The 12,648-nt window shown below is 41.0% G+C and overlaps 1 pseudogene; it reads right to left on the bottom strand.

Moving 5' to 3' along the window:
- Positions 1 to 318: 318 nt before the first annotated feature.
- LOC143644994 (peptidyl-prolyl cis-trans isomerase FKBP5 pseudogene) lies at positions 319 to 3,478 on the bottom strand (annotated as a pseudogene).
- Positions 3,479 to 12,648: the final 9,170 nt, after the last annotated feature.

The raw sequence follows: 12,648 nt of genomic DNA on the forward strand, positions 1-12,648 counted from the left end.
CTCATAAGCACTGACTCAGAACCATTCCCACCCCTCACCCCGAACTCCTGCCCACCTCCCCGTGACCCACAACACACACGTGGGAGACAGGTGGGATAATCTGAGTTTTGGAAAAATTTTTTTGTTGCCTACAAACAGCCAACTGGCCTTTTTTGGGATCAAATCTTAATCTTGGCCTCACTGGAATCATGCTCTAGACAATAGAGCTATAAGTACTAAACTGTTAAGCAAATAAGCAAAATCAGTTTTTGCTTTTCATATTTCCTATGTGAGATTGGGGTTTTTAAAAGAGTTCATGAAAAAAGACAAAAGAGTAAATGAGAATTTGGGAAAGGTTTTAGTTATCATTAAAGGAAAAAACTCACAATTTAATTCCATTTGTTCAGTGGAGAAGAAAACTGGTACAAAAAGAAACAACTTCATTTTTAGGTTTTTAAGGGGGGGAGGATCCTAACCTAATAGTGAAAGTGTTTTTACTAAAAAGCTATAAAAACAAAAACTAATCTAAAATATAACTGCCAGTGTGACTTTAAGATTGAGGAAAGTGAGATGTCCCAGGTTTAAGTGAATGGTTTCTTGGGTTGCCAAATGCACTCCCATGAGCGATTCTTAGGTTGTAGGAATGTAAAGCCATGCTCAGTCTCTCTCATGTAATCCACAAAGTCTAAAATTCAGTTACCTAAAATTCAGTTACCTGCTCATATTTATTTTGACTTGCCCTATTTAATGCCCAAATACTGGGGATTTTAGACTAGATGTACCTACATGGAAAGCAGAATTGAAACATTCAGTTGTTTTTTACAACTCATACTGGAAAAGAAGCTAGATCTGCACAGGAAAAGAAAGCTATTACATGTCAAATCTGTAAGTAAAACCTTTCTTAAAGTCAAAAAGGAGCCAATTTTTTTTCTTCAACTCCACAGATTTTGTTTTTAAAAATTAAGCAAATTAGTAAAAAAAATCAAAAGTTGTTTGCATGATAGGAGTGTAAATGAAGTCCATAAACCAGCATATATATGTTTATGAGCCAGTCATTTAAAAAAAAAAAGAAGACAAAGCTGCATCTATCCTAAATGGCGATGTAAATAAATCCACTCCAGGTCTAAAAGTCTTAAATTCTTAATAGCAAGGATTAGAGTGGAAGTAAGAAACTGAACAGTAGCGATGCTAGGAGGCAGTACTATACTCGATATTATTTCCTAGAAGGAACAGAGGAGGTAAAAGAACAATTCTGATTGCTATGTTCACATTTCAGCATTGCAGAACCTCATCCAAAATAGGGAGAGCTAATCCAGGAACTCTTGTCTGCTCTTTATCACTGCTGAAGGGCCTTTCAGGGATGACAGAATTCCTCCTCTAGGGACAAGCTAGGCATGGTGGAAACCCATCCTCACAAGGAGGCTGCTCTAAGAAGGGAGTGTGGACAGAGGCAAAGTCAGCAAGCAGGTGGCCTCTGAGGGTCTGGCTTTCAAGTCTATGCTGCTACCTTGTACCTGAAGGGATAGCAGACCCCTCGACTGTGGATTCTGTTGGTTATAAATGCACTTCAGTGCATTTGGTAGCACTTCAGTCATTTAAAATACAAAACTCGTCCCTTCCTTTCTCCATCCCACCTAACTATAGGAAAGGAGAAATTCATTAAACAGTTTTCTCAGCTTTCTGCAGTACTTTCAAAGTTCAATTAAATGTTGCCAAATGTGAAACAAAACAGACACCCCAACTTGTTACGATTATCTCAAGGGACCCTGAATTGGATATTGAAAATGACATAAACTGAAATGAGCTGGACTTAAGCTGTTGGTTCAGTCTTGCCAAACCAACAGTCATTTCTTTGTTTTGTCCCACCTGGAGTGGTCCCATGCCACCCACTCAATGAATACACTGGGCAGCAGCAGGATGGTGGATTTGGGGGGAAGCTACTGGTTTTGCCATTTGCTTCCAGAATCACATATACTATAACAAACTTTACATTAAACACTGTTTAGTCTTGAGTTGGGTGAAGGCCCATTAAGGAGGGGGTCAAGTTCATTAGGACTCTTCCCTCCGAAGCGTGGTGTCATACGTGATCTTCAGGTTTTTCTTCTTCCATTGCTTGACTTTTTGTTTCTTTTTCATTACTGACTCCTACAATTTTCTTGCCTGTTGCTTTACTGGCCTCTTCCTTTGCATCCTGCTCAGCAAACTTCTTGAACATGTTGGCGTATATTTTGCGGTCCCTCTCGTTGTGCTCCCTAGCCTTTTTCTGGCACGTGGAGATCTGCATTCTTGCAGCTTTATTCTGAGGATTCACTTCCAACACTTTCTCAAAGTCCTCCCTGGCGGAATCAAACTCGTTCATGAGCAGCTGGGCTTCACCCCTCCTGTATAAGCCCTTCTCATTGGCGCTGTCCAGCACAAGGGCCTTATCACAGCACTCGACAGCTTTGGTGTATTCTCGAAGCTTCAGGTAGCACATGGCCAGATTCAGAAAAGCAGCAAGTAGAAATGATTCAGAAGCTTTGGATTCTTTTTCTGATAAACCATATTCCATCTCTAACCAGGATACTATCTTCCCATACTGAATCGCTGCCTGCACATATTTGCCTCCCTTGAAGTATATGGTTCCCTTCTCTTTGACAATGGCAACCTTCTCCAATTTTTCTTTGGTATCCATCTCCCAGGATTCTTTGGCCTTTTCGAAGCTCTTAAGTGTAACTTCATACGTAAGCTCAGCATTAGGTTCAATGCCAAATTTAGGCTTCCCTGCTTCTCCAAAACCATATCGTGGTCTAAGATGTAAAATACATTGTTCTTCCCATTGCATTCTCTCCAGGGCTCTGTCAATTCCAAGTGGAATATCGTGGTCTTCTCCTTCTCCAACAATGAATACCACATCTCTGCAATCAAACATCCTTCCACCACAGTAGGCTTCGAGGTGGATTTCTACTTTTGCTCCTTCATTTGGATTTGAGTACCCCTCTCCTTTCTGTTTGATTCTCCGGATAATTCCTCCATCTTCAAATAAATCCTCTCCTTTGAAATCAAGGAGTTCAACCTCAAAAAAGAGAGTTGCATTTGAGGGAATTTTGGGGACACTGCCAGCTGAACCATATGCATATTCTGGTTTACAAAGTAAGTGGCAGACCTCGCCTTTCTTCATGGTAGCCACTCCAGTGTCCCATGCCTTGATGACTTGACCTTTGCCAAGACCAAAGACAAATGGTTCATTCCTATCATAGCTGGAATCAAATTTCTTTCCATTCAACAACTTTCCATTGTAGTGGACATAAACTGTGTCTCCAATCATTGGTGTTTCCTCGCTATGCCCCACTCTTTTGACAAGCTTTAATACTCCTCTGTCATTTTTAGGGGTAATATCCTCTCCCCGTTCAGCAACAGCTCTTGCTGGGTTTCCTCCACTGTTCTTAGCACCTTCATCAGTAGTCATTGTCTTTTATAAGTAGAAAACCTGTTGCCGTGGTTGCCTGTCGTCTCCGTCTCCCTCAGAGTGCCCTCAGCCCACCCAGCAGGCGGCCCGCACACCGAACGCCGCCACTAGAGACTGGCAGCGCTCGCCAGCTGGCCTGAAAGCCCCTCTTTCTACTTTCTTGATGAAGTTCTTTGATGCACAAAAGTGTTTAATTTTGAGGAGCTCCCATTTATTTATTTCTTTCTTCAGTGCTCTTGCTTTAGGTTTAAGGTCCATAAAACCACCTCCAGTTGTAAGATTCATAAGATATCTCCCTATATTTTCCTCTAACTGTTTTATAGTCTTAGACCTAATGTTTAGATCTTTGATCCATTTTGAGTTAACTTTTGTATAAGGTGTGAGATGCGGGTCTTCTTTCATTCTTTTACATATGGATATCCAGTTCTCTAGACACCATTTATTGAAGAGACTGCTCTGTCCCAGGTGAGTTGGCTTGACTGCCTTATCAAAGATCAAATGTCCATAGATGAGAGGGTCTATATCTGAGCACTCTATTCAATTCCATTGGTCGATATATCTATCTTTATGCCAATACCATGCTGTTTTGACCACTGTGGCTTCATAATATGCCTTAAAGTCCGGCATCGCGAGACCTCCAGCTTCGTTTTTTTTCCTCAAGATGTTTTTAGCAATTCGGGGCACCCTGCCCTTCCAGATAAATTTGCTTATTGGTTTTTCTATTTCTGAAAAATAAGTTGTTGGGATTTTGATTGGTATTGCATTGAATCTGTAGATCACTTTAGGTAGGATTGACATCTTAATTATATTTAGTCTTCCAGTTCATGAACACGGTATGCCCTTCCATCTATTTAGGTCTTCTGTGATTTCTTTTAGCAGGTTTTGGAGTTTTCTTTATATAGGTTTTTTGTCTCTTTGGTTAAATTTATTCCTAGGTATTTTATTCTTTTAGTTGCGATTGTAAATGGGATTCGTTTCTTGATTTCCCCCTCAGCTTGTTCATTACTAGTGTATAGAAAAGCTACAGATTTTTGAATGTTGATCTTGTAGCCTGCTACTTTGCTGTACTCATTTATTAGCTCTAGTAGTTTTGTTGTGGATTTTTCCGGGTTTTCGACGTATAGTATCATATCGTCTGCAAACAGTGATAGTTTTACTTCTTCCTTTCCAATTTTGATGCCTTGTATTTCTTTTTCTTGTCTAATTGCTTTGGCTAGAACTTCCAACACAATGTTGAATAATAGTGGTGATAGTGATCATCCTTGTCTTGTTCCTGATCTTAGGGGGAAAGTTTTCAATTTTTCCCCATTGAGGATGATATTAGCTGTGGGTTTTTCATATATTCCCTCTATCATTTTAAGGAAGTTCCCTTGTATTCCTATCTTTTGAAGTGTTTTCAACAGGAAAGGATGTTGAATCTTGTCGAATGCCTTCTCTGCATCAATTGAGATGATCATGTGATTTTTCTGCTTTGATTTGTTGATGTGGTGTATTACATTAATTGATTTTCTTATGTTGAACCATCCTTGCATACCTGGGATGAATCCTACTTGGTCATGATGTATAATTCTTTTAATGTGTTGTTGGATACGATTTGCTAGAATTTTATTGAGGATTTTTGCATCTATATTCATTAGAGAGATTGGTCTGTAGTTTTCTTTTTTTGTAATATCTTTGCCTGGTTTTGGTATGAGGGTGATGTTGGCTTCATAGAATGAATTAGGTAGCTTTCCCTCCACTTTAATTTTTTTGAAGAGTTTGAGGAGAGTTGGTACTAATTCTTTCTGGAATGTTTGATAGAATTCACATGTGAAGCCGTCTGGTCCTGGACTTTTCTTTTTAGGAAGCTTTTGAATGACTAATTCAATCTCTTTACTTGTGATTGGTTTGTTGAGTCAAAGTTGGTTGTTCATGTCTTTCCAGGAACCCGTCCATTTCATCTAAATTGTTGTATTTATTAGCGTAAAGTTGTTCATAGTATCCTGTTATTACCTCCTTTATTTCTGTGAGGTCAGTAGTTATGTCTCCTCTTCCATTTCTGATCTTATTTATTTGCATCCTCTCTCTTCTTCTTTTTGTCAATCTTGATAAGGGCCCATCAATCTTATTGATTTTCTCATAGAACCAACTTCTGGTCTTATTGATTTTCTCTATTGTTTTCATGTTTTCAATTTCATTTATTTCTGCTCTAATCTTTGTTATTTCTTTCCTTTTGCTTGCTTTGGGATTAGTTTGCTGTTCTTTCTCCAGTTCTTCCAAGTGGACAGTTAATTCCTGCATTTTTGCCTTTTCTTCTTTTCTGATAAAGGCATTTAGGGCAATAAATTTCCCTCTTAGCACTGCCTTTGCTGTGTCCAATAAATTTTGATATGTTGTGTTTTCATTTTCATTCGCCTCTAGGTATTTACTAATTTCTCTTGCAATTTCTTCTCTGACCCACTTGTTGTTTAAGAGTGTGTTGTTGAGCCTCCATGTATTTGTGAATTTTCTGGCACTCTGCCTATTATTGATTCCCAGCTTCATTCCTTTATGATCCGAGAAAGTGTTGTGTATGATTTCAATCTTTTTAAATTTGTTAAGACTTGCTTTGTGACCCAGCATATGGTCTATCTTTGAGAATGATCCATGAGCACTTGAAAAAAAGGTGTATCCTGCTGTTGTGGGATGTAATGTCCTATAGATGTCTGTTAAGTCTAGCTCATTTATAGTAATATTCAGATTCTCTATTTCTTTATTGATCCTCTGTCTAGATGTTCTGTCCATTGATGAGAGTGGTGAATTGAAGTCTCCAACTATTATGGTATATGTGTCTATTTCCCTTTTCAGTGTTTGCAGTGTATTCCTCACGTATTTTGGGGCATTCTGGTTCGGTGCATAAATATTTATGATTGTTATGTCTTCTTGTTTAATTGTTCCTTTTATTAGTATATAGTGTCCTTCTTTGTCTCTTTTAACTGTTTTACATTTGAAGTCTAATTTGTTGGATATTAGTATAGCCACTCCTGCTCTTTTCTGGTTGTTATTTGCATGAAATATCTTTTCCCAACCTCTCACTTTCAACCTATATTTATCTTTGGGTCTAAGATGTGTTTCCTGTAGACAGCATATAGAAGGATCCTGTTTTTTAATCCATTCTGCCAGTCTATGTCTTTTGATTGGGGAATTCAGTCCATTAACATTTAGAGTTATTACTGTTTGGATAATATTTTCCTCTACCATTTTGCCTTTTGTATTATATATATCATATCTGACTTTCCTTCTTTTCTACACTCTTCTCCATATTGCTCTCTTCTTTTTGTATCTGACTCTAGTGCTCCCTTTAGTATTTCTTGCAGAGCTGGTCTCTTGGTCACAAATTCTCTCAGTGACTTTTTGTCTGAGAATGTTTTAATTTCTCCCTCATTTTTGAAGGACAATTTTGCTGGATATAGGAGTCTTGGTTGGCAGTTTTTCTCTTTTAGTAATTTAAATATATCATCTCACTGTCTTCTAGCTTCCATGGTTTCTGCTGAGAAATCTACACATAGTCTTATTGGGTTTCCCTTGTATGTGATGGATTGCTTCTCCCTCACCGCTTTCAAGATCCTCTCTTTCTCTTTGACCTCTGACATTCTAACTAATAAGTATCTTGGAGAACGCCTATTTGGGTCTAATCTCTTTGGGGTGTGCTGCAATTCTTGGATCTGTAATCTTAGATCTTTCATAAGAGTTGGGAAATTTTCACTGATAATTTCTTCCATTAGTTTTTCTCCTCCTTTTCCCTTCTCTTCTCCTTCTGGGACACACACAACACGTATATTTGTGCGGTTCATATTGTCCTTGAGTTCCCTGATACCCTGTTCGAATTTTTCCATTCTTTTCCGGATAGTTTCTGTTTCTTTTTGGAATTCAGATGTTCCATCCTCCAAATCACTAATTGTAGCTTCTGTCTCTTTAAATCTATCATTGTAGGTATCCATTGTTTTTTCCATCTTTTCTACTTTATCCTTCACTTCCATAAGCTCTGTGATTTGTTTTTTCAGTTTCTCTATTTCTTCTTTTTGATCAGCCCATGTCTTCTTCATGTCCTCCCTCAATTTATCGATTTCGTTTTTGAAGAGGTTTTCCATTTCTGTTCGTATATTCAGCATTAGTTGTTTCAGCTCCTGTATTTCATTTGAACTGTTGGTTTGTTCCTTTGACTGGGCCATATTTTCAATTTTCTGAGCGTGATCTGTTATCTTCTGCTGGCGTCTGGGCATTTAGTCAGATTTCCCTGAGTGTTGGACCCCACAGGTTGAAAGATTTTTCTGTGAAATCTCTGGGTTCTGTTTTTCTTATCCTGCCCAGTAGGTGGCGCTCGTGGCACACGTTTGTCTACGGGATCCACCAGTAAAAGTTGCTGTGGGTCCTTTAACTCTGGAAAACTCTTGCCGTAGGGGAGGTTTGGCAGCCGAAGCGTCTTGGAAGAGTGCTAGCCGGCCCGGGGGTCCGAACGCGGGGAGGGTCGCCGGCCGCCGCAGCACGTGAGAGCGCCCGATCAAATTTCCTAGTCGGCCCGGGGCGCCAAGTGTGGCGGAAGGGCGCCAGCTGTCGCAGCCCGGGAGAGTGCACTGTTGCCCGCCGGACCGGGGAGTCACGTGTTTGGAAGGGACCCCCTTGTCACCGTTCTCCGCAGTCTGGGTATTTCCGACCCAACTCTTTCAGTTGGTCTGGGGGGCCTCGCGTGGTGGGGACGCCAGCTGCCATGGCCCAATGGGACCGCCTGTCCAATTCTGCCAGCTGGCCTGGGAAGGAGGAAGGGAGGGGAGGGACTCCGGCCGCTTGCCGTCCTGCCCAGGAAAGCCCGCATCCCTCGGTGTTCTCACCGGAGCTGGTTCTCCCAGACAGTCAGCCGTTCCAGGATGGGGTATGCTGTCCCTTTGATCTCCGTCGTGGCTCCAGGAGCTGCTCTGTATTGTCTCCACTCCCCCAGTAGCTGTTCTGGAGGAGGAAATGTGAGGGTGGCAAGGCTGTTGTGGCTGGTAGCGGAGGAGCCGGTGAAGTCGGAAGAGGGCACCATGGTGGTTGGAGAGCTGCTGGAGCAGGAGGGGGAAGAGGGGAGAAGGAGGGCGGGCAGGTCGGCTGCTGCGGGGCGTGGGTGCCGCGTGGCAGGCCGGCGGACAAAGAGGGGAGAAGGAGGGCGGGTGGATCGGCTGCTGCAGGGCGTGGGCCGGTGTGTTTCTTCTTAATGTAATTTTAGCATTGTCACTGTTTGTCACAAAGAAAAAGGAGTTTTTGAAAACTATAACAAGGACTTTGAAACAGAAAAGTGACAGTCCAGGAAAGGCTCAAGTGGACCAGGAAATATGAGGGATTCCTGAGGGAAGAACCAGCAGTACCAAAAATAAGAGAAAGGCATTCTGATTGTGGGTAGAGAACATTCCTCTGTCTAGGAAAAACTGAATGCTCTTGACAGAACCCATTATACTCATCCTTTGTAGTTTATTGCCTGTATTTACTTTTAAATTGACCCTAGAGTAAAAAGTGTGTGGCACATCTCCTTAATTTGAACCTGTCACATGGAAGATAAAAAATCAATTTAATAGTGATTTTTTTCCACTAGAGATGAGTATGACATTAAATGTAAACTCTGATGATTAATTGCATCCCAATTTCAAGGACATAAAGAATGTGGGAAAAAGGGGTATGTATTGGAATTAAAGAAATACAGGGTAGCAGATGCAATGATGCTTAATAAAGTATTATTATTTCACACTATTCCAAGTTAAAGAATATGTGACTTGTTTAATTTTTCCCCTCACCTGAATATTATAATAGGGATCCTAGTGTCCAGTTCAGCTTACCCAGCAGATAGGCAGAAGCCCTTCCTTGCAGAGCTTCATTTTACAAGGCCTGTTCATATCTGGGATTCCCTCCAGTTATAAGGGAACAATCATAGATTTTCTGTTTGGCATCTTCATGTAGGTGTCAGGAAACTGAACTGTAGAAATGGACCTTAAAGCCATGAGGCTCCTCTCCCACCCTGCAGCGTGAATGCCTGTCTAGGAATTCAGCATCTCTCTAGGGCTACAGTTTTCTAGGAAGTTGTTGCAGGGGACCTGGGAGTTGGCACTTCTGTGAGGATATTTACCATCACAACATTTGAAGGCAAGGCTGTGGTTCCAACTTCCTTTAACTCAATTTAGTACTTGGATTCTTCAGCAGTGAATGTGTATTTCCTTAGAAATCATTGGGTTCGAATATATGTATAGCCACAGAAGGGACTGTTTTCATTTAGGGGATTAAATGTTCCTACCACAAAGTTGGAAGTCAAAGTCTAATTCACCTAAAAGAAATTGATGTGGCCAGCCTGACTCACTACAGTAGAGGCCAGCGTGCATGTGGCTAAATTTATCCAGTGGCTTCTGTCCACAAAAGTCAGCAGATCCGCAGGGGCTCTGGGCCATTAATGTCTTGAAATTTAACTGATGGGTCTGGTCTTCCTTAGAATACCAACAGTAGGCATCAGAGAGTTGGCATTATAGGAAAATGGACAAATGGGCCTTCATGAAGATAATTCTTGCACCCAGAGCTAATTCCTACTTCTCAAGCATGCTTTCCATGTGTAGGACGTCCTTGAAGGCAACAGGACAAAGGTAAGGACAAATGGTTTGGCCGAGTACTACTTCTTGTTAATGACCATCAGCTGTGGAACAAACGAACAAAAATTAGAGCTGCAGTTTCAATCCTAAATTACTTGCATGAATCCACAGGAATAATGAATCCACAAGGCTTCAATGAAGCACTCACAGGGAATCTGGACTCAACAGAATATGTTCTCTATCTACTTTCTGCCAAGATTTTTCTGCAGTAAGTTTGTCTTGCTTGTAAGGGAGAATTGAGGAAAACTTCTACAATTTACTTCTTAGGAGCATCAGAACCAGAGTTTTTACATCATCTTCATAAGTTCCAGGGTTCTTCTTGAAGGTAAGTAAGTGAATTAGCCACTGTCTAGATTTTCTGCCTGGAGGAGAAGAGGCTGTGAGGAGCCCACTGTCTCTTGCTGAGCTAGGGAAAGAGTGTGAAGGAGTGGGAGACTGCCCTTTCACCATACTTTTCAAAGAGGATACTGATCATATCCTTTTCCTTCAAGCCAAAATAAGGATGGGCTTTTACAGGAAATGGGCTCCTCCTAAAAAGGCTCAGGAATACAATTCCAGGACAATTCAAATTACTTCCTGGTCATCTTCCTGTTCATCTCAATATTCAGTGTTGCTGTCTCAGTTTTACTGGAAGCCCACTCTGGTCTTTCAATATAAGTTAATCTTGTCTGGTGTTTTGTTTTTCAAGGGGTTGTCAAAACTTTTTTTGGTTAACGGTACATAAATATGCTGCCTTCCATTTATATGTCACTGAATCCACTCCCCACACACTGCAATAAAAAGTGTCCCTAAGTGCACATCTGGTTATGACATCTTGCATCAAATGTCTCAGTGCTTACCCTCTGTTCCAGCATTCCAATTTAACACCCACCTTGAGGGGCTGTTGTAACAGCAGAAGCCACATGTAAACAAGATTTAATTCGTCATCGATGTAGGTTAGTGTAACTCCACAGCTTCACTCCAGCTTCTAGAAAAGTCTCAGCCACAATCCTCCATGATGGCCTTAAGTTGACGATAGTTCCTGTTTCTCTTGAGCTCCTGATACTTTCCTGTTGTTTCTCTTAATTAAGGACTTGTGGTATCCTCAATGGAAAGATGATGTAGATGACCATGATCTTTTCCAGGCAAATGAAATCTAAAGGCACATATAGTAGAGAGAGCGATCATAAAACAAAGGTGGACGTTCTTTACTTGTGAAAAACCCTTTTGTAAGTTGCTGCCATCATGCCACACTTCTCCACATTCCAAGTATTTCCCAGCAGTGAAACAAATGGATTTTCAATTCACTTGTACTTTGTTTTGATTATTTGGAAATTAAGAAATGAGGGATAGCTTTCACACTAGTGTCACTAATAAAAAAGCCATGATGATGATGTATTATTCACTGACTATTTAGCATTTGTCAGAAAACGGTGTAATTTCTTACCACCCAGATTTCCAATATAGTACCATGAATAATGCACCCATACTATCAGATAAAATGAACCAGATGGTATGCAGTAAGAAGGCAATGTTCTTCATTTGGAGTTTCCCATTCCTGATTCTATTAATTTTTAAATACAGTCCCTCTGTCTCAAAGATTTTTATAATACTGTAGGTACACCATGGTTTGTTTGCCCAGCTTGCACTGGCCCATTAACTCCTCAGTATAAGCCATGGATGTGACTCAACAGATTTGTTTATGACTTTCATTGTATCACCTCCAGCCCAGCTGTGGTTCATTGGACTCTGAGTGGAGCAGTCCCATGGCTGGGCTAGTCAGAGTCTTGTTCTGGGTATTTGGTATTGGACTAAGGTTCTCAGCCAGTCTGGACAGGTCTTTTGAATGAGAGTAACAGTGTCACTTCTCATGCCTGCCATGATCTCTAAGACGAAAAACAGCAAGTGAGATTCTAGAGAATGGCGCTGGATGCTTGGTTTAGGTCCTTTATGAGTGTGAGAAATGGCTGCATTCCTGCCTGTGTTAGTCCGTCAGAGCTGCTATAACAAATGCCATAAACTGGTTGGCTTAAGCAACAGGAATTTACCTTCTGACAGTTTTAGAGGCTAGAAGTCTAAAGTCAGTCCAAAATAAAAAATAGGCCATACCTTCCCTGGTACTGACTTGATCTTTGCCTCCTTGATCTTTCTCTTCCTCTGGCTTCTGCTTCCATATCCAAATTTCCTTTGCTTATATGGACCTCAGTCACAGAGAACTAAGGCCCATGCTGATTCAATTTGGCCTCATCTTAATAAGAACTTTGATGATCCTATTTACAAATAAGTTCACACCCACAGAGCTGGGGGTTAGGATGTGATTAAGTTCCCAACAGTGACCTAGGAGTCTGTGGCACAAGTTTCCCCTTTTGATTTAAACTACCCCAAGGTAGTTTCAGTTCCCTGAAAACTAAACTCCTAACCCAATCTCTTCCAACTGCATTGGGGAAAAAGAGCTTGCCAAATATGGCACATGAGCCAACAATACCTGTAGGCTGGTCTCAGCTGCCAGAATTCCCACATGTGCTCCTCAGAACAGCTCAGCTGGCCCAGTTTCCATCAATCCAGCTTACCCCTTACAAGTAAATACTGAGAGCAGGCCAGGAGAGCAGTGATCTATCC

This window comes from Tamandua tetradactyla, chromosome 1, assembly GCF_023851605.1.
Source record: "Tamandua tetradactyla isolate mTamTet1 chromosome 1, mTamTet1.pri, whole genome shotgun sequence".
NCBI classification, from domain to species: domain Eukaryota; kingdom Metazoa; phylum Chordata; class Mammalia; order Pilosa; family Myrmecophagidae; genus Tamandua; species Tamandua tetradactyla.